Genomic DNA, 26,608 nt, shown 5'->3' on the forward strand with positions numbered 1-26,608 from the left:
AGAGCTCTGACAGTGACCTTGAAGTAATTGAAGCCCTACTTGCAAAGAAATATTCAAGAGGAAGAGGTAAATACAGAGGTAAAGTACCCCTAATCTGCTTTTCATGTGAAGAAGTTGGTCATATTGCTGCAAGGTGTCCAAACAAGAAAGATAAAGATGAAAAGAAAGATAATAAATGGAACAGTAAGAAAGATTTCAAATCATTTAAGGATAAAAGTAAGAAATCATGTTTTATGGCTAAAGATTCTAATGATTCTAATGATGAAGAAGAGGATGAGATTGTTTACATTGCTGTAAAAGATGAATCTGACAATGAAAAAATGGCACTCATCTCTCACATAAGTAAGAATGATACATGGATCATTGATAGTGGCTGCTCACATCATATGACTGGAGATAAAACAAAGTTTGATCAATTTGAAGAGTATGATGGTGGCAGTGTAAGATTTGGAAACAATGAATCTTGTTGCATCAAAGGAAAAGGAAGAATCACTCTAACCCAGGAACTTGTATGTGATAATGCTTATTGGGTAGAAGGACTAAAGCACAATTTATTGAGTGTGGCATAGTTACTCAACAATGGACTCAAAGTAGAATTCATCCAAGGCAAAGCAAGACTGTTGAACGGTAAAGGAAAGCTGATTGGATCTGGTATTCAAACTAAAGGTAACTTGTTCTATCTTGAACTTGATGAACATTCATGTTTTATTGTTCCAATAGAAGAGAGTTGGTTATGGCATAAAATATTATGTCATGTGAATTTTGAAAATATGGTAAAGATAAGCAAATTCAAGAAAGTGAGAGGCATTCCTGATTTAAAGAAACCAGAGGTCGGTTTATGCAAGAATTGTCAAATTGAAAAGATGGGTAAGTCTAGTTTCAAAAGCAAAAATTATCAGTCTGAAAATTTATTAGAAATTGTGCATACTGACTTATGTGGACCTATTGAAACTGAAAGCTATACTGGTGAAAAATATTTTATTCTTTTTGTTGATGATTATTCAAGAATGATGACCATCATGTACCTAAGGAACAAATCAGAAGCATTTGAAAAGTTCAAATAGTATTTGGCAAGAGTAGAAAAAGAAACAGGGAAAAGATTGAAATGCCTAAGGTCAGACAGAGGTGGTGAATTTATTTCACATGAATTTAATAAATTTTTTATTGAAAGAGGAATCAAAAGACAGGTTTCAGTACCAGGTACACCTGAACAAAATGGCATAGCTGAAAGAAGGAACAGATCCATCATGGATTGTGCAAGAACCTTAATGATAGAAAAGAATGTTGCTATCAAATACTGGAAGGAGGCTGTCAGTACAGCAGTTCATACCTTAAACCGAGTACAATTAAAAAAGGACTCATTCAAAACTCCCTACGAAATATGGTATGGCTATAAACCCAATGTAAGTTATCTGAAAGTATTTGGAAGAAAATGTTATATCTTGAAAGAATCTAGAAAAGGTAAATTTGATATAAAAGGTGATGAAGGTATATTTCTTGGATACTCATGCAAGAGTAAAGCATATAGATGCTTGAACTTATCTACTCACAAAGTCATAGAAAGTATACATGTGAAAGTTGATGAATTTGCAGAAAAGACTGAAGAAGAAAGCAGAAAAGAACCAGAAGATTACAAAAGATTCGTCTTCAGTGATTCGGATATAATATCAACTACATCTGAGAATCAGAAATCTTCTTCTATCGAGTCATCACTAACTTAGTTGCAGGAAACATCTACCGAGCCAACGTCTACCGAGTCAGAAAATACCGAGTTAGAGATTACCGAGCCTGAGGTAACCGAGCAGGTACATACCGTGCCAGTTGATACCGAGCCAGACCAAACCGAGCAAGGAGGAGAAATGCAAGAAGATAACGACAAAATTCATCCAAAAGAAAAAGAACCTGTTCTAGCCAAATATGTCAGGAGACATCATTCAGCAGATCAAATCATTGGAAATAAATTTGATGGAACCATCACAAGAAGTAAGTTGAAAGGTACTTGTTTACTTGCTGATTTTGAACCTAGAACTGTCAAAGATGCATTAGAAAATGATAATTGGATTGAAGCAATGAATGAAGAAATAGAGCAGATAGAGAAAAACAAAACATGGACTCTTATACCTAGGCCTAAAGACAAAAATGTAATCGGTACAAAGTGGGTTTTCATAAATAAGTTGGATGAAAATGGTAAAGTATCAAGAAACAAAGCTAGATTAGTGTGCAAAAGATATTCTCAAGAAGAAGGCATAGATTATGGAGAAACTTTTGCTCCCGTTGCTAGATTGGAAGGTGTTAGAACCTTATTAGCATATGCTGCCTACAAAGGATTTAAAGTTTATCAGATGGATGTCAAGTCAGCATTTCTAAATGGTATATTGGATGAAGAGGTCTACATTGAACAACCTGAAGGTTTTATTGATCCAGATAAAAAGAACATGGTTTACAAATTGCACAAGGCATTGTATGGTCTGAAACAAGCCCCTAGAGCATGGTATGAAAGATTGCATAGCTATCTTATTCAAATTGGATTTCAAAAAAATAATGATAACAGTAGTTTGTATATCAAGGAAGGACCAGAAAATAAGATTGTCCTGGCAGAAATATTTGTAGATGATACTACTTTTACAGGGAATGATGATCTTTGCAAAGAATTTTCAGAACAAATGAGCAAGGAATTTGAAATGTCAATGTTCAGTGAAATCAAATTCTTTATGGGACTTCAAATCCAACAGAACAAGAATGGCATCTACATCACTCAAGCAAAATATATCAAAGAGATATTGAAAAAGTTTGGTATGGAAGACTATAAACCAGTTGGAACTCTCATGTGTACTGGACTAAAACTTACCAAAGAAGATGATTCAAAGGAAATAGATCAGACATTGTACAGATCTATGATTGGAAAGTTGCAATATGTAGTTCATACTAGGCCAGATATTGCTCTTGCAGTTGGAATTGTGGCAAGATTTTCAGCCAAACCAAGAGAAAATCACGTGATGGCAATCAAGAGAATAATGAGATATCTGAAAGGAACTGAAAATTATGGATTATGGTATAAACTTGGAGGAAACCTAGACTTAAAAGTGTTTACAGATGTTGATTGGGCAGGAAACCTTGACGACAGAAAAAGCACAAGTGGAGGTGCATTCTTTCTTGGAAAGAGGTTGGTTTCTTGGATAAGCAAAAAGCAAAACTGTATAGCTCAATCAACAGCAGAGGCAGAGTATGTTGCTGCAGCAGTAAACTATTCTAATATTGTTTGGTTCAAGCAATTGCTACAAGGCATGAAGATGGAAATCAAGGAACCAGTCATCATTTTTTGTGATAACACAAGTGCAATCAATATATCTAAAAATTTAGTAATGCATTCTAAGACTAAGCACATTGCAATCAAGTATCACTTTGTCAGAGAATTGGTGCAAGACAAGGAAATCAGATTGGAATATGTACATACAAAGGAACAGATTGCTGACATATTCACAAAGCCTTTACCTAAGGATGTATTTTTGTATCTCAGAGGTAAGTTAGGGGTTATTCCCCTATCTGAAGTTCACTAAAATAAGTTTTAGTGATGCATCAGCTCTTACAAAATTGAACAATCATTAGTTGATGCAGAAAATCAAGGAAATATTGCATATGAATCAGTACTAAAGGTACAATGAAATTCATTTGAAATTAGATGGTCTTTGGCATGTGTTGTCAAAGAGGAAGAGTTTTACTATCATATCTTTTCCGAAATCCAAAATTTGATTAAGTAATTTCTTCACAGAGGGAGATTACTGTAAGAAGGAGAGTTCTCTATCTTGAGGGAGAATTGTTAATTGTGTTGTGTAGCAGTAGATTTTCTTTCAAATTTCATTTCTGCTATGACATGTTGTGTTGCCATCAATGCCAAAGAGGGAGATTGTTGAATACAATTAAATAATTGTGTATTGTCTTTGATGTTACACAAATGTCATATCAGTTATCAAATAGAGTCTACCGAGTTCTATCAATAAGGAAAATAGTTTACAGAGTCTACCGAGCTCAGTTGGTCAGTAAAAGCCTTTTGCAGTGTATACCAAACGTTCCTGTATGTCACATGGTGAGTTAGTGTTAACCGAGTTCACTCGGTAAGCTAAGGAAAGTTTAGTTCTTACCGAGATCACTCGGGTATCAAAGGATTTTGTATCGAACGGTTAGTGTTAACCGAGTTCGCACGGTAAGCTAAGAAAAGCTGAGTTTTCACCGAGCTCACTTGGTAGTTGAAGACAGCTTTTACCGAGTCTAGTCAGTTTCCAAAGGAAGTGGCAGGTTTACCAAATTCCCCGATAATTGCAGTTTTTACCGAGTTCTGTCGGTTAACACAGGAAGGAAGTTTTTGTTCTGTATTGACCGAGCAGCGTCGGCCAGTGAACAATTTTTTTTTTTAGTTCAAGCCGACTTTGGAATATGTTTCGTTAAGTTGGTTGGGCAAGCCGACTTTCGAATTGTTTTGACAAGTTGGTTGGGCCGACCTGGTATTATGAATAATATATAAAGAGGTGCTCAAGATGCGGAAAAAAAAAATATAGAGGATAAGAAAAAAAGGTATGTACGGATAGTGCAAGGAAGTGCAAGGAAGAGACTTGCATGTGCCTAAGCAGAATTGAGCAGAGGGAAATCTTGGAGCTGCAAAGATATATTTGATCAGTAAGGATCTTGTGGAGCTAAACTAAGATCTGTATTCAACAAGATAAGTTGCATGTATTTTCAGATCATTCATTGTTGCTTTCTAACCATTGTAACAGTGATTCCAAAATCTCCTAGCAGAGTTGGTTTAACAGCCATTTCATAAATCCTTTAATAGGGTGGCAATTCAGTTGAATTATTCAAAAGACCTCTTACAAGGCCACTCCTAACAGGGTGATTAAATCCTCTAACAGGGTCACACCTAACAGTGTGTTTTGTAACCTTTAACAGGGTTGGCTCCTAACAGGGCTCACTTCAAAAGAGTGAAAATTGGTGACTAGTTGCTGGTGGTTTTTCCCATATTGGGTTTCCACATAAATCTTGTGTCTACTGTGTTAATGATTACTTTCTTTTGCATAATCGCTTATTTCAGTAAATGCTTCATAAATTAACTAAATATCTATCAAGTTTTAAGCAGTAATTTTTTGTGTTTATTGAGTAGCAGCAGCAACTAAGTTTAAGGCATCTTTGGGACTTTTGAAAATGTTTTTGTGGTAACTGATTCACCCCTCCCCTCTCAGTTACCCCATCTTCATTTTCCAACAACCACATGTGGTTTTGTTGAGGTTGGGCTCAAATGGTGTTACACATACAATTGCTAACAAGATTTGGCTAGTCTTTAGATGGTGTAAGTATTGTCATCTTGGTATTAAGGATTTTGTTGCTTAGTAGCTTTAAGACACCAACAAAATGGTGACTCTGTTGGGAAGATACGATGGCAATCCATTTTGTTGAAAGGATAAGAGTCTCTAGTGTTCATTGAAAATTTCAATCCTATTTTCAGTTGGGTTTTTCCCATCTGAGTCACCAAAAAAATGGTGACTCTACTAGGGAGATAAGATGGCAACCCATTTTTTTGAAAGGACTAGAATCTTTGGTGTTCATTGAAAATTTAATTCCTATTTTCAGTTGGGTTTTGCCCATCCGAGTCACCAAAAAAATGTCAACTCTGCTGAGGAGTTGTCCAACACATATAAGAAAAGTACTATAGTTTCTTTGGTCCTACTATGTACGTGTGTGTCAGGTTATCTAAGTTTTTCCCATGGTTATAAGGGACTATTTAGTGACAAACCTTGAGAATTTAAAGAAAGACTAGCCCAAGTGCCACAACTACACACTGACATATCTATCTTATCCAAGTGTCTTATCTAACAAGCAAGAGTTGTAGCCTAAGGATCCCAATGATTGGTTTATTTACATCCAATTTTTCTAGTTCTATTTTTGTGTTTTTCTTTTGAGTCAAAAATAATTGTCATTATGTATTTTCCCAAGAATAGGGTGGCGACTCAGTCAAGGTTTTGAAGCTAGTGCTTATTTTAACAAAAGGTGAATATGGCTAACAAGAGAAACAACACAAGAGCTTATATGAGAGCTAATCCTAATGTACCAATGTATATTGATTTACCTCAAGGTGGTAAGAAGAACCAAAATAAGAAAAGGACAAATTGAAATCCTACCTAGAAGCCTAGAGGTAATGCATCTCTCAATTTCCAGTATCAACCAGTACTGGGGAGAGAGTCTTCTTCACTCAGTTCTGAATCTAAAACTACAAGACTCTTAGGAGGCATTTTTAGTACCCCATTACTAGACAAGAGAGTTTTTTAGGACAAAGATGTGTCCACGATAGGAATTGCTTCATCAAGACCAGATCCCATAGTAGACATGAACTATAAGCTAGGATTTAGGAGTTCATTTGATGATCCTTTTAATCATAGGACAACCCTATATGTGGAGCCCAATCTTATAGATCTAGATGATCCTACTGATTTAGAGGATACTTTTTCAGATCCTAAAGAAGTGTATTCTGAGATAGGAGTTCTAAAAAAATAGATTGCTGAAGAAGAAGCTAAACACATTCATCTTGAAAAGGAAAAGGAGCAAGCAACCTTGGATGCCATAACAGAAAGGGATACTCTACTGAGAAGGATGGCTGCCTTAAAGGAGCTATATAAAAAGTTAGAAGAAAATACCACAACTCTCCATACTGATGTATTTGGAGATGTAGACAATTTGAGAGCTAAAGTTCAAGAACAAGAAAAATGCCTAAATCAAAGGCAAGAACCAATTATTACTGAAGTCCAAGCCTATAAACCTATTCAAGTGGACCTCGTAGAACCCACTGCAAAAGCTCTAGATAAAGGGAAAGGAAAAGCTATAGGATTCCAAATAAATGAACCTCAAGCTCTTCTAAACAAACCCATACAACCCTCCATGTCAAAATTAGATCTAGATCTGGAGAAGGCTAGAAAGGAGAAGGAAGATCTTGCAAAAGAACTTGAAAAGGTTGAGATTGAAGCTCAAGCCACAGAAACTAAGAGAAAAATTCAATTCATAAAATCTGATTCTGCATTGGCTTCATGGCCAAATTTTTCTATCCCATCTACAACTCCTACACCAGCTAGTGGTCCAATAATCTCAACTCAAGGAATATCCCAATCTGCCCCTGCCTCATCTTCCACCATTAGTACCCAAGTCCCCTTTGTCCAACCTCAACAATCCCAAGTTGCTCCTCTCATCCAAGCTAACATAGCAAGTACCTCAAATGTTCCTAGTTTCCATAAGAAACCTGTATATCTAGAAAAGTATAGACAAATATCATTTGCTAGTATTCCTGGTGCTCCACATCCCATATCATTTGATTTAAGAGACAAAGTGGTTAAGTTCTCTTGGAATAATGATGTTACTAGTGAAGAAAATTTTAGAATTTTTATTGATATTTTAAATGATTATGAAGTTGAACATGAAGATATGGTAATGAAATTGTTTGTTCATTCCCTAACTGAGGATGCAAGGGATCGGTTTAGGAGATTGCCTAATGATAGTATCACCTCATGGAGTGACTTGGAGAAATTGTTCAAAGAGCAATATGGAGACAACACTAATGTAGGATTCATGTTGAATGAATTCAATAATATCAAGAAAAATACAAATGATTCCACATTTGACTTCAATTTAAGATTCCAAAAAGGTATGTACAGACTATTTCAAGTTATGAGGTTAAATGAGGATGTCTATCTCACAACATATTTCAATGCTTTTGATAGAAAAATGGCTTATCAATTGAGGGATAAGGATCCCAAAACTTTAAGGGATGCCTATAAAATTGTAACAAATATAGAGAATAATAGGGAGGCATCTAGAAAACTGGGTAGGAGGGATGATCAAAAGCTCTTTAATCTCAAGAACAATAACAAAAGGGAGGGTGATAAAACTCCTATAGGAAAGAATCTAGAAGAACCTAATATAAGCTAGGTTTTGGAATTAATAAAGAAGATGAATCCCACTACTTTCAATAAGCCAAATGTTACTGAGAGAACTCCTGTGAATAATAGCAATTTCAATAGGCAACCTAGAATGCAAAATTACCCTTACACCACCTAGTGGAAAGATGGTAAGCCAGTCCCCAAACAGACACAAAATATGAAGGATAAGGGTACCCCAGATCCCCTACAAAGGAATACTATAAATATGAATGATGATGTACCATCGTGCATTGTATGTCAATCACCTCATTCTACTAATTATTGTGTTGTTGTTTAGTCATTTGCCCAAGATCAAGGTGTGCAGCATGAAAAAGGAAGTGAAGAGAAAAGCCATGATGATGTAAGTTGTAATATGGTGAGCATGTGTGATGACTGTATAGATTTTGATTCTGAGGAACCTGAAAATGATGTTACTAGTCAGAGAATTTCTTATCATTTACATCATCAACAAGTGCTTTCTAATTATGAAGGTTATGATACAGATAAGGTATGTGTTACATCTTCTAATGTAGGTCACACAAGCTTAAGAATAGCCTTCAAAGAGGAGATTTATAGAATCATAATAGAAATGATTTCCCAGGTCCATAGTAACTACAATCTAAGAAATAGAATAGTAAATAATAATGCAGGAAAGCCATCCAATGTATTCATCAAAGATATCACCCATAAGATGAATGATCAAAATAAGAAGATCAATATAGCTGTTCCTAAGATCAATGACAACAAGGGTAAGAAGTGGGACCCAAAAAAGAAGGTTCAATTTCAAATAAATGAAATAGCAAAAGTAGTTGTGCAACCAAAAAAATTAGAACCTGATACTATCAAGCAAACAGTGGTGACTACTGTTCAAAAGATTTCAACTCTAGGTACTCTTGTAAAACCCACTATTGTTGAACCTGTTGATATGATATTTATGTTGTCCCAAATAACTATAAAATTACCTTTGTTTGAACTTCTTAGAATTGAAGAACATAAGAGCAAGGCTCTATCATGGTTGGGAGGGATAGGAAATAATAATATTGTTGTAGAAAAAACTGTTGCCCAATAAACCCCATTAGTAGTAGAGGAAAGTGGTATCATATCCCAAATTCCCCATATGTTTATAGATGATTCCTCAATGGCATTCATAGAAGATATTGACCCTTTTTTCCTCAGTCTGATCATAAAATGGAAAACCCTAAAAAATTGTATGATATACTCAGGGGCTTATAACACCATAATGCCTTTCAAAGTAATGGAAGCTTTAGGGTTAAAAGTGGACATCAAGAAGGGCAGATGTAGAGGAATGGATGCTAGGGAAGTCCTAGTCATAAGCACCATAAATGCTTTACCATTCAAGTTAGCTGCATATCCTGAAGCTGAGTTAACCATGTCTGTCCTTGTAGTGGATATACCTCCATATTATGGAATGTTACTCTCCAAAAAATAGAGTGCTGCTATGAGGGGAAGCCTATAGTGTGACTTGACCTATGCTACTTTCCACATAGGTGATAAATTGATTAAGGTAAACAGAGAGCCTCAGGTTAGTCACATTTTAGGGGAAGAAATTGATAGAGACTCCACTTGTTTCTTAGATACTGGTGTAAATGCCTTTAGAGCTGAATTGATTATTCAAGAAGTTGAAAATTTGCCTGCTATCATTGAACATGAAGTTGAATGTTGCACAAATTCACCAGTATTATGGACAATTTTTTTGATGGGGCAAGTTCAAAAGAAGGTTCTGGGGTAGGGGTAGTTTTTGTCTCCCCTGAAAAAAATACTTTCAGATATTCACTCAATTTGAAGTTTTCTTGCACAAATAATTTTGCAGAATATGAAGCCTTGTTGCTAGGATTGAAAGTTGGCTCACATCATGCAATTAAGAAATTACATGTCATAGGGGATTCTGAATTAGTTATCTCCTAGATAAAAGAAACTTATGCATCCAAGAATAGGAGATTGAAGCAATATAGAAATGCAATTTGGATTAGATAGAATCTTTTGATGCATTTGGTATCTCATAGAGAGATAGGACTCAAAATAAGATGGTTGATTTGTTAGCGAATGTAGGAATTAGGCCTAAGGAGATATCATTTGCAGGGATATCTCAAATTGAGGTACAAAATAGACCTTCCATACCTGATAACATTGAAAATTGGCAAGTCTTTGAAGATGACAAAGACATTATAAACTTTTTGTTAAATGAAGATAAGTACCATGGTCAGGAAATGGATTGCAGTGATTTAATTGAAACCATAGATAGTAAGGAAACCATTTTTGGCTAGGAGATTATGCAATTGAAAACCAATAAGGTGCCTAAGGGGTTAGTGGTTTTGGAAAGTGTTTTTGATAACCAGGATAGAGTGAAACCAGGAGTTAAGGACCCTAAGCCTCAGGAATTAGAAGAGATAAACTTGGCTACTAGTGAAGCTCCCAAAAAGGTTTATATTGGCCAAAACCAGCATGCTAAAATTAGAAAAACATTGATTGACTTACTTAGGAAGTATAGACATGCTTTTGCATGGTCATATGATGACCTTAAGGCTTACAAGGAAGATTTATTCCAGCATGTCATACCATTAAAAGATGATGTAAAACCTTTCAGACAAAAGCAAAGACCAGTAAACCCTACCCTAGCTCCCAAATGCAAGAAGAGTTGATGAAACTAAGGGATGGGGGAATAATCAAACCAATTAGGCATTCCACCTAGGTTTCAAATTTGGTACCTATTAGAAAGAAGAATGGATATATAAGATTATTGGTGGATTTTAGGAATTTGAACATTGCATCTTTGAAGGACAATTATGGATTACCCAATATGGAATCCATGTTGCAGCAAGTGACTAGGTCTGAGCTAATGTCAATGATGGATAGTTTCTCAAGGTACAATAAAGTTTTTGTAAAGGAAAGTGAACAATTCAAGATAGCCTTCACAACCCCATGGGGAACACATGTATATGAAGGGATGCCATTTGGTCTGATTAATGCAGGAGCTACTTTCCAAAGAGCCATGGATGTGGGATTTCATGATTATATTGACAAATTTATGATTGTATACCAGGATGATCTTACAACATATTCTAAGAAGGCTAAGGATCACTATAGGCATTTGGAGAAAATCTTTATCAAAGCTCTGGACTATGGAGTATTCTTTAACCCAAAGAAATGCACATTTGGGGTGATAGAAGGAAAATTACTTGGACATATAATGTCCAAGGATGGGGTGAAAATAGACCCTAAGAGAGTAGTAGCTATTGATAAAGTCCCCAAGCCAAAGAATGTAAAAAGAATTCAAACCTTCTTTGGCCAAGTTAATTTTCTTAGAAGGTTTGTTACCAATTTTGCTGAAATCAGTAGACCTATCTCAAAGATGCTCAAGAAGAGAGCTGCTATACATTGGAATGGTGAGCCTTCACAAGCATTCTAGGATATTAAAATTGCAATAAAAAAATGGTCCAGTACTGAGAACTCTAGATTATTCAAAACTCATGCATATTTTTTAGTTTGCATCCTTCCACACTGTAGCTACAGTCTTGTTGCAAAAAAATGAAGAAGGATATGAACAACCCATTGCCTTTCTTAGTAAGTCACTATAGCCTACTGAATTGAAATATGAGATAAATAAAAAATAGGCATATGCTTTAGTAAAGGCTATAAAGGCTTTTAGATACTACCTAGTAGGTGCTGCTATCTTTTCTTTTGTAACTAGTGCTGCAGTGAAAGATATATTTTCTCAACAAGAAGTATCAGGCAGAAGGTGTAGATAGATCAACAGCATTCAAGAATTTAATATTGAAATGTAGATAACTAAGTTGGTAAGAGGTCAAGGTTTGGCTAAAATCATGGTTGAATCTAATTTAGATGCTAGTAAGATAAATGTGGTAGTTGATGACCTCAGACCTGACTTATGTGATATGGATCATTGTGATTGGTACACCAATGTCATTTATTACTTACAACACTTGGAAGCTCCACCCCATTTTCCTGAAAATGAAAAGAGGAGTACTAAATTACAAGCCATCAAATACATAATTTTCCAAGGTAGTTTGTGGTGGAGAAATTTTGAGGGAGTGCTACTAAAGTGTATTGATCAAGAAAAGGCAAGAGAAGTCTTGAATGAAATGCATGCTGGAGTGTGTGGAGGACACTATATGGCCAAGACCACTGCACATAAAGTGATGAGGATTGGATTTTGGTGGCCTTCCCCTTTCAAGGATGCTCAAATTATGATTAGGAAATGTGACCCTTGTCAGAGGTTTGCAAAAAGATTGAGGTTCTCAGGTAATACTCCATTGAAACTAGTAGAGGTTCAAGCACCCTTTCAATAGTGTGGTATAGATTTCATAGGAGAGATTTCTCCCAAGTCTAGCACTAGCTACTAACTACTTTACAAAGTGGGTAGAGGCTATTCTTGTACATATTTGTAAATCCTTTTGTCTATTTGTAGTTTCTTGTGCATAGTTTTCCTGTGTGTGTTGTTCTCTTAGTAAGTGGTTGATCTATTGGGAGTATGTGTGTGGTCGACTTCTCCCAAAGATTCTGATCCCTCTTTTGAATCTAGAGAATTCAATGTCTCTAGATAGAGCCACTGTTGGTTTGAATTTTTGTATGGTAGAAATCCTTTGCCTAGATATAGAAATTTTAGATTGTCTCCATAAATTGATAAATGGGTTTCTAGCTAAGTCATTCTTTTGTTAGCCTTTGAAAATTTTGTGAGAACCCTACGTTTTAGTCCATTTGTAATTTTTTGAGCACAAAATGTTTGAATTTTCAAATAAGATGAATATTCTATGGTCTTTTATCCTCCATGCCCCCGAGCTACTTTTCCTCTAAGATTCCCCTATCGTTCGATCTAATTAGATCAACCATTGTCATTTCCTCACTATGAAAATATGGGCACTCTTTATGTATAATGAGGTAGCAAGTGCCAAAAAGTTGTAAAATGGGACCATGAAATGAAACATAGCAATCAAAGATTTGTTTTCTCACCAATCATTCAGTCATAGACACCTAGCAAGTGTTGTCAGAATGAAAAAAGGGACCCAATGGAAGCAGTCAGAAGTCAGCACTAGAATGATGGCTTTCCTGATGTCTCAGTACCTCACTATCAAAAAAAGTCTACATCTTCCGGTTAACAAAGTAGCGAGGTGCTACAAAATAAAAGGCACAGTGGCATCAAAATTTTCAATAACCATGATTTGTCTAGGTGACATGATTAGTAATAACTATTGTTGTCAGAAGCAGTTGGTAAGAGCAATAACAATTTGATGGGTCCTAGTATTTTATGATGCCAAGATTTATTAAAATTTCCAAAGGTCACTACCTCGCTATCAAAAAATTATAGCATCTCACTATTAGCGAAGTAGTGAGGCACTGTGAAATCAACCACTAGTGGGACTTCTAGTAATGTGGATGATGACTAGGACTAAAGTAAAGTCTTGTTGGGTGCCAGCAATGTAGAATCTCCTACGTCATCAATACTCTGGACCCATGCCCCACTGATCAAGTGTACAAGAGATCCTAATTGTTAGAGCAAAGAAAAATCAACAATCCTTGCTATCTTGCTTTGGAAATTTGCAAGTTGTTTAAGCTAAGCGACATAGTGAGTAGGGGGTCCACAACCTTTCAAGAAAATTTATGTAGTTTTTCCACCTTTGATTTAATCTTAGATCAATGACCATTATTGTCTTGACATGAAGAATTGCTAGGGCAATACGTATAGAAAGGTAGCGAAGGAGGGCACACCACTATCTTTCTAAGCAGTACAGTAACATATCATCTACAAGATCAAAATAGATCGATGGTTGTCACTACTTTGCTATGGAAAGATGCTTGTTCTTTATGTATAGTGAAGCAATGACCTATTGACACATGTCCTTAGTCACTAGTGGGTCCAAATAGAAGTTCCATCAAGGAAAAAGTTGTGTACATGGGTAATTTTCATTGGATCAATTGACTAACTTGTCAAGTGCAACACCTAGTTGTCTTTCTCCATATCCCATGATCATAGGATTTTTAAAGATTGACGATGTAGATTTAAATGTAGAATATGGTGCCACTCTGTGTATTAATTAGACATGAAAGCTTCTCATGTGAGGGAAAAAAAGTATAATATAGAAGATTTCATCAGTTTCACCTTATGTGAGCAAAGATTTCGACCTATTCCTAAGTAGAAACAATTACTAAAGAAAATCATGTTGAAGTTTGGCAAACTTGTGAAGCAGTTTGTTCACAGAAAAAATCTGTAGGAATATAGAGGAAAATGAGGATGAAATTCAAGTAAGTAAATCTGTTGTAATCCCTGTAGGTGTTTCATTTCTACAAAGTATAATAAAAGATGCCTCCAAAGAAAGGATTTTTAGGTCAAGTAAATTATTTGGATAGAAATGTACATGATGACTTGCTTGAGTTGCTACCTTAGTCTACTATAGAAATAGTGCAACTTAAAAGGTTGACCTCATTAAACCCTAGGTTGAGAATAGCTGATGGATTGTATGACAAGGGTAATTGGGTCCAGGATGCTCAAACCTCACAAACTAGTTTAAATTTTTTCAAGAAGTGGTTTGCAAAAAGGAAATTGTATGCCCCACATGCCAATATACGAAATTTTTACCAGGGCAGTAGAAATATATAGGACCCTTTGCAAAGTTTTTGGAGAGGATGAAGAATACTTTATCCCTGTAAGTTTTATGTATATGATCACTCAAATCTCCTCATTCGGTTTAGAAATAATTTTTTATTTTACCTCCTACTTGGCTAATGAGATTCACAGTGGATTGGTGGGGATTGCAAAGGGCAAGGTGGAGAAGGTTTGGGGCCAATACTCCTTGTTAATGCATATGTTTTTTTTAAAGGTGTTACATACTTTGGTAAAGAAATGGTTCTGAACAGAGAACAAGAGGGAGAAGCATTGCTAGTTCAATTATGGAGTGGAGATATGACTGGGGAGGAAGAAAATGCTAGTTTTGTTAGATTTGATAGGCACTTTGCCTCCAAACTGAGATGCCTCATATTGAGGGACAATCCCAGAATTCCTAAGACACTAATGCATCTTGTTAGGCCTATGGACAAACTCCATAGTCTAAAAGTTTCACATAATTGGGGAGATATCATCCCTTATTCAGTTTCAACTGTCATCAAAGTTTATGGATTCAAAGGGACACACCATGTACTACCTTACCAAGTGCCCTTAAAGGTAGGAGTGGCTGAATTTTTTTGATAGTTAGGAGGAGTGGAAGAAGCCTTTTTGCACAAAAGGGGAACAAGATCATTTTTTTCCACTTGCACAGTAGCCCACTAGTTTGAAATAACCAAGCATGGGTGGGTCTTCCTCTACAAATTTTTGGATCAGTATAAAATGGCAGTATCTCACTCTCATTTTTGTGATGCAGAAGATTTCTTTAATTCTTCTCTTAGGCATAGAATCAAGCTTCATCCAATTCAAAATTAATTTTATTTCCCTAAAGGTGTAATAAGGAATGAATACTCTCTACAGGAGCAAGAAACAAATAAAGAAAAATGGAGATTCTATTCAAAAGTTTTGGACTACATTAATTGTTTCGATAAAGATTATAGCCCTCTTAGTAATGCTATGACTTTTGCAAATAGAATAAATAAGCTTATGAGTACATTCCCCAAAATAATGGAGGTAATGAATGAGAAAAAGCAACATTTTGTTGATTCTTTTCCAGATAAAGCTACGGAAATGATGAGGAGATTGGGTTTCAATCCCAATATAGGGGCAGGCCCACTGGTTGTGCAAAGGAGGACAGGATATACTGTCATTCAAGATTAAAGGACTATTGTGAATAAAGGAAAATAGATAGTTGAATCTATTAGTGCTATTTTTGAAGAAAGGCCACTTGAATCCTCTCCTAAGAGATAAAAGATAATAAGGGAAGAGCAACCACATGATGAAAGTTACTCACCTTCCAAAACCCCTATGAGAATTGAGGAGGAGCAACTCACTGATGAGCAAATTGAACAAATTGGATCACAAGGGGTAGTTTTTGTTACCCAGGTAAAGATTGATGAAGGGAACCCCCAAGAGCCTCTCGTGCCAAGTTTTGAGTTAACTATAGCAGATTTCAGGGGAAGGGAATTAGACCTTGTTTTAGAAAAAACTAGTCATCAATTTTTGTCTGATGATAGTTTTGTAAAATCTAGGGCTTTCCATCAGTTTTCTTGGAGGGTAAACATGCACAATTTTGAGGAATGATGTAAAAATATGAAAGTAGAGCATCTAGAAATGGATGAAGCCTCCATTTAGGATCAAATAAAATAAAAAATGATACAAGAATTCTAGAATGTAACCCCTGAAGAGGGGAGATAGATGGTAAAGGCTGCAAATATTTTATTATTGCCCAATTGGGACATTGCTGATGCCTTCATTTTTAATTCTATGTCAAATAATTTGGGATTACAAGATCCAAATAAAAGGGAATTCTTGGGAATTGCATTCAGTAATGACCAAGCTCCTCTTGTTATGTGGTCATTAAGAAGAGGATCTAGGGCTACTCCATCACAACCTGATGATCGGGACTAATAGGGAGTATCATTGTGAGGAGAGTTGTTGATACTTCACATGTACAAGTAACCCACATGAATGTGGATTATTCTCAATTTTCCTTGGCTTCTACAAAAAGGGAAGAAAAGGAAATGATTGAGTTGCAGAGCAAGTATGAAATAGTGGTGGATGCCTACAATAAAGAGGTAAAAAAGAGAATTGAGCTTGAGAACAAGCTATTGGGAAGATCCACTAGACCAATAATAACATACTCTCACCCCCCTGTTGATCCCTTCAAATCCACCCCCCTCATAGAAATACCAGATACACCCCAAAAGCCACAATACTACATTGCTGAGGATTTTGAAGAAAAAAAAGGAAAACTCTGGGCTTTACATGTAGAATTGGAATCCAAATATGAAAATAAACTAAGAAAAGTTCTCACATATTTGGGGGACAAATTTTAATGGCCGCTAATTTATGATTAGTTGGCCAGGGTGATCAGTGTCTGGGAGGATTTGAAAGCTAATGATGAGGCTCTAATGCCTATTGTGAATAAATGGGTGAGAAGGGAGAAAGAAATAACATTTTTGTGTTTCTCTATTATAGATGATTCTTTTGATCAAATTGAATAAAAATTTGATATTATTTCTGATCTTGCTGACTTTGATAATAAAAGGATTCATTTACAAAAAATAGTAGTAGGCTACTTGAAAAACTACAAGAGCTAGAAATTTAGATTGTTTCCTCATGCCCTAGATAAAAAGAATAATTTGAAAAGCAAAGATGAATGGGAAAAGGAACTTGATGATTTATTCTATTTAAGAATGAATCAAGTCATTAATGAATCAGGGCATACATGGTAGGCTACCACAATAGAAGAAATGGTGAAGGCCCAAATATTCTTTGATTCTTTAAAACAAGAATTCATTACCATTAATAATGAACCTAAATATGTGCTGAAAAGACAGAGGGATATTTTGCAATTCAATTGGCCAGATGATACATTATTTGACAGTGATGAGGTGCAAGGCAAAAAAATCCAAATCATTGACATTGTCACTACACAAGCCCAACTAGTACAAGAAGACAAAAATAAACAATCACCTTCAGTTGTAGGCTTGGGTCCACATGATGTTGATACGACTAAAGTAGTGAAAAAGGTAGATGTTGTTCCTAGCATATAGGATAAAGCTGGTGAAGATCCATAGGTGGAGGTTGGTGTGCCATCATTAGAACAAAATTTATCATTGGTTAATTTGGCTGTTGCATACAAAGAAGGATCATAATAGTAGTCAACTTAGCAACATTAAAGCATGTGATAGAAGCTGAACCACCAAAAGAATGTTTCGACTTAGACATCTCATATTACCAATTTTTTTTTGTCATTTTTTGATAGGTGTATGTAAATATTCCTTGTAAGAGACAACTATCATTTTCTCTTAGCCTAAAGCTTGTTGCATCTCACACTGAATAAGTGAGATTCTAGGGCTAGAGAAAGGGTCCTAATTCTACTTGTCTTAGTGATACTTAGTCTGTTTTTGGTCCATTATTTTGTGCAGAATTTGTGGTCTATTTTCTCTATTAGATCTTGAGAGTACATGAATATAGAATGATCTATGTTTCTTCTGAAGGTCATTCTGAGTCTACTATAAATTGTATACAATTTTCAAAGAAAATGAATAAAAATTATGAATTGTCCCCATATCAATTCTTTCTAAATCTTGTCTCCTTTTAATTACTTGGTTATCTTGATATTGTATAAGTAATTGCTTGTGAAATTGAATGCAATCCAATTAGGTTGTATATCTATTTATCACTACTATTAATTCAATGGATTAAGTAAAAGCTTTGATGAATGTGATAAGGTTGTTGTAGTAATGGAAAGGGTTTTGAATGATGAATTCTGATAAGAATTGTTGATAAAATTTGTTGTAAGAAAAAAAATTAGATCAAGAATTTGCTATAGACTCTGAACCCCAATGGATTAGGCATTGGTCAAATTTGATCTAGTTGAAAGAGAAAAGTATCACAAATGGTTGTCAAAATGCAGCATCAAATCAATTTTTACTTTTATTTCTTGAAGATTTTTGAAGTTGGCATGTACTTGTTTGCATGGAATGTTTTAGCTTTAGTTAGCCATTATTGTTGAGAACATCTGAACACCTATAGAATATTTTTGGCCATATCTATTATATGGGATGTGTTTATCAAATTATCAAGAATTGTACATGTATTGGAGAATTTGAGATGAGAATTAGAATGAAACTAAAATAATTCTCATATAGTTTTCCCAATCTTGTATCATCCCTGGGTATACCCACCTTGGTTTTATAGAGCTAGAAGAGTAGAAAATTACTGGTGGTTTTGTTGAAGTTGGGCCCAAATGGTGTTACACATATAATTTCTAATAAGATTTGGCTAGCCTTTAGATGGTGTGAGTATTGTTATCTTGGTATTAAGCATTTTTTTGCTTAGTAGTTTTAAAACACCAACACAATGGATGGCATTTGATTCTACCACAAGCATAATTTTCTTACAATAATTCTAAAAATAGGAGTATTGGTAGATCACCATTCCAAATTGTGTATGCAAGTAGTCCAAGGACTGCACTAGAGCTAAGGATGATGGAGTTAGGGGAGAGGACAACTGTTGAGGCAGAAGAATTTGTTGAACATATCAAGAACTTACATGAGGAGGTACATGCACATATTACCAAAATGAACCAATTGTATAAGACTAGGGTAGATCAAAAGAGGATACATAACGAGTTCTAATTTGGGGACTTGGTTATGGTATACTTGAGGAAAGAATCATTTCTAGTGGATACCTACAACAAGTTGAAGATGAAGAAATTTGGCCCTTGCAAAATTTTGAAGAAACATGATTTAGAAAATGCATATTAGGTGGAGTTTCTAGATGGGATTCAAATTTTTCCTATTTTCAATATTGCAGACTTAAAAGAATACCATGATGGTGGTGCATATGAGGAGTTGATGCTGGAGCCATGTCCAATTCCTACTTCTATCAAGGAAGAGATTGTGAAAATTCTAGATATTCATGTTGGGGAGTACTAGAAATAGGTAGTATGAAGAATACTTGGTGAAGTGGAAAGGATTACCAATAGAAGATTCAACTTGGATATCCACAATGAAGGCTACCCATTTGGGTTTTCCTCTACCAACTATAAAGTGACAGGGTCATTTTTCAAACTACCTTGGGTGTCTAATGCAAGAGCATCCAGTGGTGTAAAGAAAATCCTCTATCACCCAAAAATATTCTTTTTTTTTTTATTGCTACATACCCATTTGGGTCAAATAAAGGTTCCAACTCTCATAATTCCATTATTGGTTTTCTAGGTTAGAGTTTTTGAGCACCTTGGGATATGTCAATGCAAAAAATGGGTTATTTTGTCATTGAGCCATAATTATGATGATTTAGAGGGTTTATGTTGGTGATATGATTATAATTTTAATTTAAAGCACTTTTGAAAAAGAATCAGGTCAAAAGGCTTTACGGTTTGAAAGTTATTGCAGTTTTAAGTTGCCTGTAGACCTCCTAAGAGTGCTTCAAAGTCATATTTGAGGCAATAAATGGTCTTGTATAGGCCCAATAAATGGTGGATGAGAAAATATGGTCCATAGGCCTTTAGGGAACTTGGAGACCTTTCCAAAAATGTAAATGGTTCATCAATCAGAGCCTCGGATCAAAAGTTATGCCTCCTAGAAGTTGGACTACCATTTCTAGATTCTTCTAATTTTACATTGACTTCTAATGTGATTTCTAGAACTTTATCCTTTGGTGTTGGATACCAAATGGTATATTCTAGAATGTGTTCCTAACTCTAAACCTAATTGGGGTTTATTAAAGAACATTTCTAGCATTGTAAAGGAAATTCTTGGTGGAGTTTGGGAGAAGGTAGTGGAGGAGGATTTTCTCTAGATTTAGGCAACATTGTAAGCCCATAGGGCATGCCTTAGAGTCTATTTTTACTGTAATAAATATAATAGAAGATCACTTCTTATAATAATATTTCCCTTTTCTTGTCATGTTCATTTTGGTCTTGGATTGTGCCATCATCATCCATGAAGCATCTTCAATAGGACTTTTCTCCCACGTCACCAAATATTCATAGTAATATTTTCCTCTTGTGATCTTGAAAAATCTTTGATCTAATATATATTCAACCTCTTCAATATGCTTCTTAAGATAATATTTTGATACAAAAACTTCATCATCTGACTTATGATACTTATACAAATTAGCAACATTGAATATAGCAGATATATCCATGTCATCGGGTAACTCAACTTCATAAGCATTACCATTGTCAAAATTCTTCATCTTCAACTTAGTGTATGTTCCAATAGGAAATCTTTCTTTCTTCAAATGAACCATCACCTCATCATGAACTCCAAAATTATGACATCTGCTAGACTTATCAACATTCTCCTTATACTTATGATTACTTTGGTCCAACCTCAACTTCACTTCCTTATGCAAAGACTCCATAAAATTAGGAAATTCTTCCCCTTCATCACTTCTCTTTACTTCACCAACAATATCTCTCAAATTTGATATACTTCTAGGCTGCACTCTAGTAGCAATCTCAAAAGGTGTTTTTCCTATACTCCTATTCATAGAATTATTATATGAAAATTCAGCTTGTGCCAACACTACTTCCCAATTAATTGGATATTATCTAGCCTTACGTACACTTGGTGAACCCTCACCATCTCATTGAATCACAATATTTTGGTTATCTTGCTCACTTTTAGAGGATCTACATTCAAAAGATCTATGTCCCTCTTTACCACATCTAAACCAATTACCATGAAAACCACCTCTAGAATAAGTATTACCTCTTCCTTGGTAAGAATTAGTACCTCCTCAATAAGAAATACCTCCTTTCCATTAAGTCTTGCCTTTGTCATCATTCTTCCATTTGGATTTTCCCTTATCTTGTATAGAATTATCAAATCTACCACCTTCACCATAAGATTTTCCTCTACCTCTCTGGACCTCTACCTCTTTGTTTGTGTTCATGCTTCTTTGTCAAGATCTCCTCAACTTTCAACACATATTGATATGCTTCCTTTACACTTTCCAATTTCAAATAACTTATCTAATCTTGAATTCCTAATCTTAATCCATTTAGATACCTTGCAATTTTCTCAACATCATCATCCACATGTCCAGATCTAATGTCCAACCTATAGAATTTCTCCATATACTCATTTACACTCATGTCTCTTTGCCTCAAAATTTTCATATTTCTTAACAAGCTATCTTGGTGATTTTTAAAATTCTTTAGAATAACTAGTGGGGGGTGGGGGGGGGGGGAGGGTGTGAATTAGTTATCTAAGGTCCAAATGTATAAATAAAACTTTTCACAAATTAATGATCCCATCAAACATTTATCATCATGCATGCATCCATAAGATTATGCAATCACTTAAAACTTGTAGGTTATAGTAAAATCAATTTGCAAAAATGTAAACATGAAACATAATAGATTCAATAACACACTTGACACAATGATTTAGGTGGAAACCCAATTTGGGAAAAACCACCAATAGCATGCTACTCTTTTTCACTCTTATGAAATGATTCCTTGTGAAAGGCCAACCCTATTAAAGGTTATAATACACACTATTAAATGTGACTCTATTAAAGAATTTCAATCATCCTATTAGGAGTGAGCCTTGTTAGAAGAATTTAGACCATTCACTTGGAATGTCATCTAGTTAAAGGATTTACAAATGACTGTTAGGTCAACCTTAATCCAAATAATTTACCATAGAATGATATAATTGTTAGAGAGTAATAGTAAGGCTTTATCTAATAACAACTTACAACTAAATTTTTAAATTATAGATCTTTTTTTCAGTCCTCCATTTTGCTTGGTTTTCATACACTTGAGCTCTGATAGCTTTTTCACCCTTCAATCATTCATATCCTTAAGCCTTCTTGTTTAACATGTCAATGCAAACTCTTCAATTAGGTTACTTGATGAAGTAATACCCTTCACTCCTTGTCCTCCTTAGGTTCTCATAGATGACAACCCTTGCTTCTATCCAACCATCCCTATAAATAGAGAATTAAGATCTTTTTCATTCATTCTCCATCATCCAATTTAGGGTTAGGATAGATTAGGTAAGATTTAATGAATCTACCCCTCATTCCATATCACTTCTAAAAACTTCTCCTTCAATCCTATTTGAATTCACCTAAAAAATGGTATACCATGAATTCTATGCCACCAACTCATCAATCTTATCTTCCACCTGATTCACATAATCCAACAAAAAAAACTTGTCAACTCAAATCCATTGAATTCAAAATCTTTCTAATAATTATGGCACTCAACATTAACTTGCTTCTGATGCTCGGCACATACTACATTTCTTGACACCCTTTGTAAAATCACTTAGCATGAACTAAAGTTTACTAATGATCAACATCAACTAAACTTTACTCAACATCAATTGTTTTGCTTGACATACACTAAAATGAGTTTTCTCTTGGCTCCAACTTATTTTATGCTCAACTTGCACTAACTTTTCTTGGCACCTACTATCCATTTGGTCAAGCTTGGAAGACAAACTTTATTTAACTTGTTCATTTGAACTTGCTTAGTGTAGCGAACCTTTGTAACCTTAAGTAGATTATCAATGTACTATAATATCATTGTCTTAGCTAATTCTTGTACTCCTTTGTATATCATAACTCAACCTTTCCCCTAGGTGCTATTCTTACATCTTTTTGATCAAATACTCTTATTAATCAAATATTTAATAGTACTTAAATGATATAAGTAGTTGTCTTACTGGAAAAATAGCAAGTTTGATGTCAATGAAACAAATATATTGAAACACATTTGTCATACTTGTATCAATCTATTTTCAACAATCTCCTCCTTCAACAGCAATTTGCATGAAGGAATTTTTTCTTCACTTTGTTTACCATCTTTGGCCAAGTATTGGTCTTCTTCTTTCCTCTCCTTTGTCTATAAATTTGCAAATGCTTCCACCATAGTGAGGCATGACCCTTTAACCTAGTAACTAAAATTTTCACCATCCTATTATCAAGAGTATTTTCATACTCAAAGAGCTTCTCCATATCAAAGATCCAATCTACCACAACATCAATATCAAATTTTTCATCATAAGGAACAACTTCTACAATAGCTTTGAATTTTAACCTTGCTTAATCTTAGTCTTATTCAGGTTTTGGATCAAGGTTTGGTGCTACTGCTTCATCATCACTTACATCATCAAGATGTGCTCTCTCCTCTGAGCTATCTCTACAAAATCTAATTTGACTATAATTTGTCTCATTGTATCTAATATTACATTATCAACATTTCCTCTACCTCAAACCATCTTTACAAATTAGGTTCTTACAAGATCATAACCCTCTACAAGCTATAGGTCAAATCTATAGATTTGCAACCCTATAACCAAATTTATTTAGGGTTCTACATGATCCAAACTTCACAAGGATGAACCTTTTCTTTTCTACCACCTAGTGCAGGGAGAAATGATGAACTAGGGCCAAATGCACACCTAGCTATCCAAACCACCATGCAAGAGTTAACGCAACAGAAACACAATATAAAGAACAAAACCAAAGAGGAAGAAGAGAAATCACTTCTATTGATTTATCAAATAATCAGCATACATGCCTAGATATAAGGACTTCTAGGTTATGACCAGACACAAAATATATTCAAATCCATGATCTAAATTCAAATTTGGATTTCTAGACACATATGCTTCCAACTTTTGAAATCCTTTAAGTTTTTCCTAAAACTCAATCCTAGACCTCCTTGAATACTTGTGTAGCCATAGGTTGGCATTAAAACTTACAATAAATATATGAATAACCACAAGTCGGATCACATCAAATATTAACTACCAATATCCAAAAAAAATATGCACAAGGTTGGCCTAAACTAGAACCAGGCACAAAAAACTTGGTCAAAGGAGGACCAAGAAAAATGCTAACACTTGGCATTTCTTAGAACATATAGGAACACTTAGTGTCAATAGGTCACTCAAGGATCACTTGGTCAACACTAAATTTCTATATTAACTTGGCATCCACTAGAGCTATAGTAAATTGACATCCAATAGAGCTACAGTAACTTGGCATCCACTAGAGCTACAACAACACGACATCCACTAGAGCTATAGTAACTCGATATCCACTAGAGCTATAGTTACTCAGTATCCACTAATAAGCCCAACAAAAATAGAGAATTGTAAACCACTAGCATGCAATTCCAAAATGTAGAATGAACAAAGCTAAAATAGGATAAAAAGACAACCTAGGATGCTTTTGGATCAAAATAGGATCAATAGCAGACAACTGGACCACTCCATTTGGAAATACAATGAAAATTTCATATGGTCCTAACCAATGAGTTTGTACTTTCTTAGATTGTGTTGATACTTGGAATAAAAAAGAAGGGCCCAGTCTCCTACAAATAATATTTTATCTTTGATAAACTTATCATACCACTATTTCTATTGGTGCTAGATGAGTTCTGTGTTATTCAATATAGATTTGTGCCATTCATCAAGGCTATTTAAACTCAAAATTTGGTCTTTTTGTACAATAGTATGTTCCATACCAAGCTCCAAAGGAGTCCTTAATTTCTTATATTCAAACTCCATAGGAATTATAGATGACCTACCATAGATGAGCTCAAAAGGAGTGAAACCTATTGAAGATTTCTAGGTGGTTCTATAAGCCCAAAGATCTTCAAGAAGGTGTGTAGCCCAATCCTTCCTATGAAGTGCAACTATGTTGGTGAAAATGTTTTCCAACTCAATGTTGGTAACTTCTATTTGTACATTAGCTTGCGGATAGTAAGGTGATGATTTACCATGTCATATAGTATATTCCTCCATGAGAAAAACTATCAAATTAGATGTAAACTGAGCTCCTTGATCAAATTTAAACTCCCTATGGAATTTAGACAACATAAAGATGGATTTATACAAGAACTTGGAAATATTGTTATCCCTTGGGTGTTTCATGGGTTTGGCCTCTACCCAATTAGTTACATAATCAGTGCATACTAGAATATAAGATTTTCCTTGTGAAGAGGGTTCAATGGATCTAAAAAAGTCAATCCGATATTTATCAAAGGGTGCAACAAATACTTGAGGTTTCAAGGGCATTTAATTTAATTTAGTGAGTCTTCCCATACATTGACACTTATCACATTTCCTTTTGTATCTAGTTGAATCCTTGTGTAAACTTGATTAAAGTACCTGATTGTCAATATTTAAAAGTCTATCTATTTGGCTACAAAATGACCTCCATAGGGCTCATCATGGCATGCCCTCAAGATATCATGTGTTTCATCTTCCCTTATGCATTAATACATTACTTGATCAAGACCAACATAAAATATAAATCTAGTAATCTAAGAATAGTTAAAGCTCTTTTCAACTAGTAACTTTATTTCTTTGGAAGAGAAGTGAAATTACATCTTTTCTCTTAGTTAGGTAGTTTTCAATATCTACATACCATAGATTTTGTGCTAAAAATAGGAAATAGTGTTCATCTAGAAAATCATCGTCAATGGCTACAAGACCATTTGAGACATGCAATCGAGATAGAGAGTCAGCTACCACATTGGCCTTGTCACGTTTATCTATTATGGTGATGTCAAAATCCTATATAAATAATAACTAGTGAGCCAATCTTCCTAATATTGTAGGCTTATTCATTAAATACTTTATAGAAGAGTGGGTAGTATGAACAAATATTTTGTATCTAGTAATATGATGCCTAAATTTATTCAGTCCATAGATTATTTTAAGTCGCTTCTTTTTAATGACTATGTAGTTAAACTCTATGCCTTGCAAATTTTTATTGATGAAATAAATAACATGTTCAACTGAGTCTACCTTTTGTCCTAGCACTGTACCTATAGCATATTATGAGGCATCTATATGGATTTGGAAAGGTAGTTCCTAATTGGCCCTTTCAAAACTAGTGTTGTGGCAAGAACTTCTTTAAGCTATAGAAAAGATGTAGCACATGCAGAGTCTCAGGAAAATACATAATCATTTTTTGACAAGTTATGAGGGGTTACTGCAAGTTGACTAAAATTCTTGATAAATATTCTATA

This window comes from Cupressus sempervirens, chromosome 11 (genome assembly GCF_028749045.1).
Source record: "Cupressus sempervirens isolate cs-2001-9-10 chromosome 11, ASM2874904v1, whole genome shotgun sequence".
In the NCBI taxonomy this organism is placed as follows: Eukaryota; Viridiplantae; Streptophyta; class Pinopsida; order Cupressales; family Cupressaceae; genus Cupressus; species Cupressus sempervirens.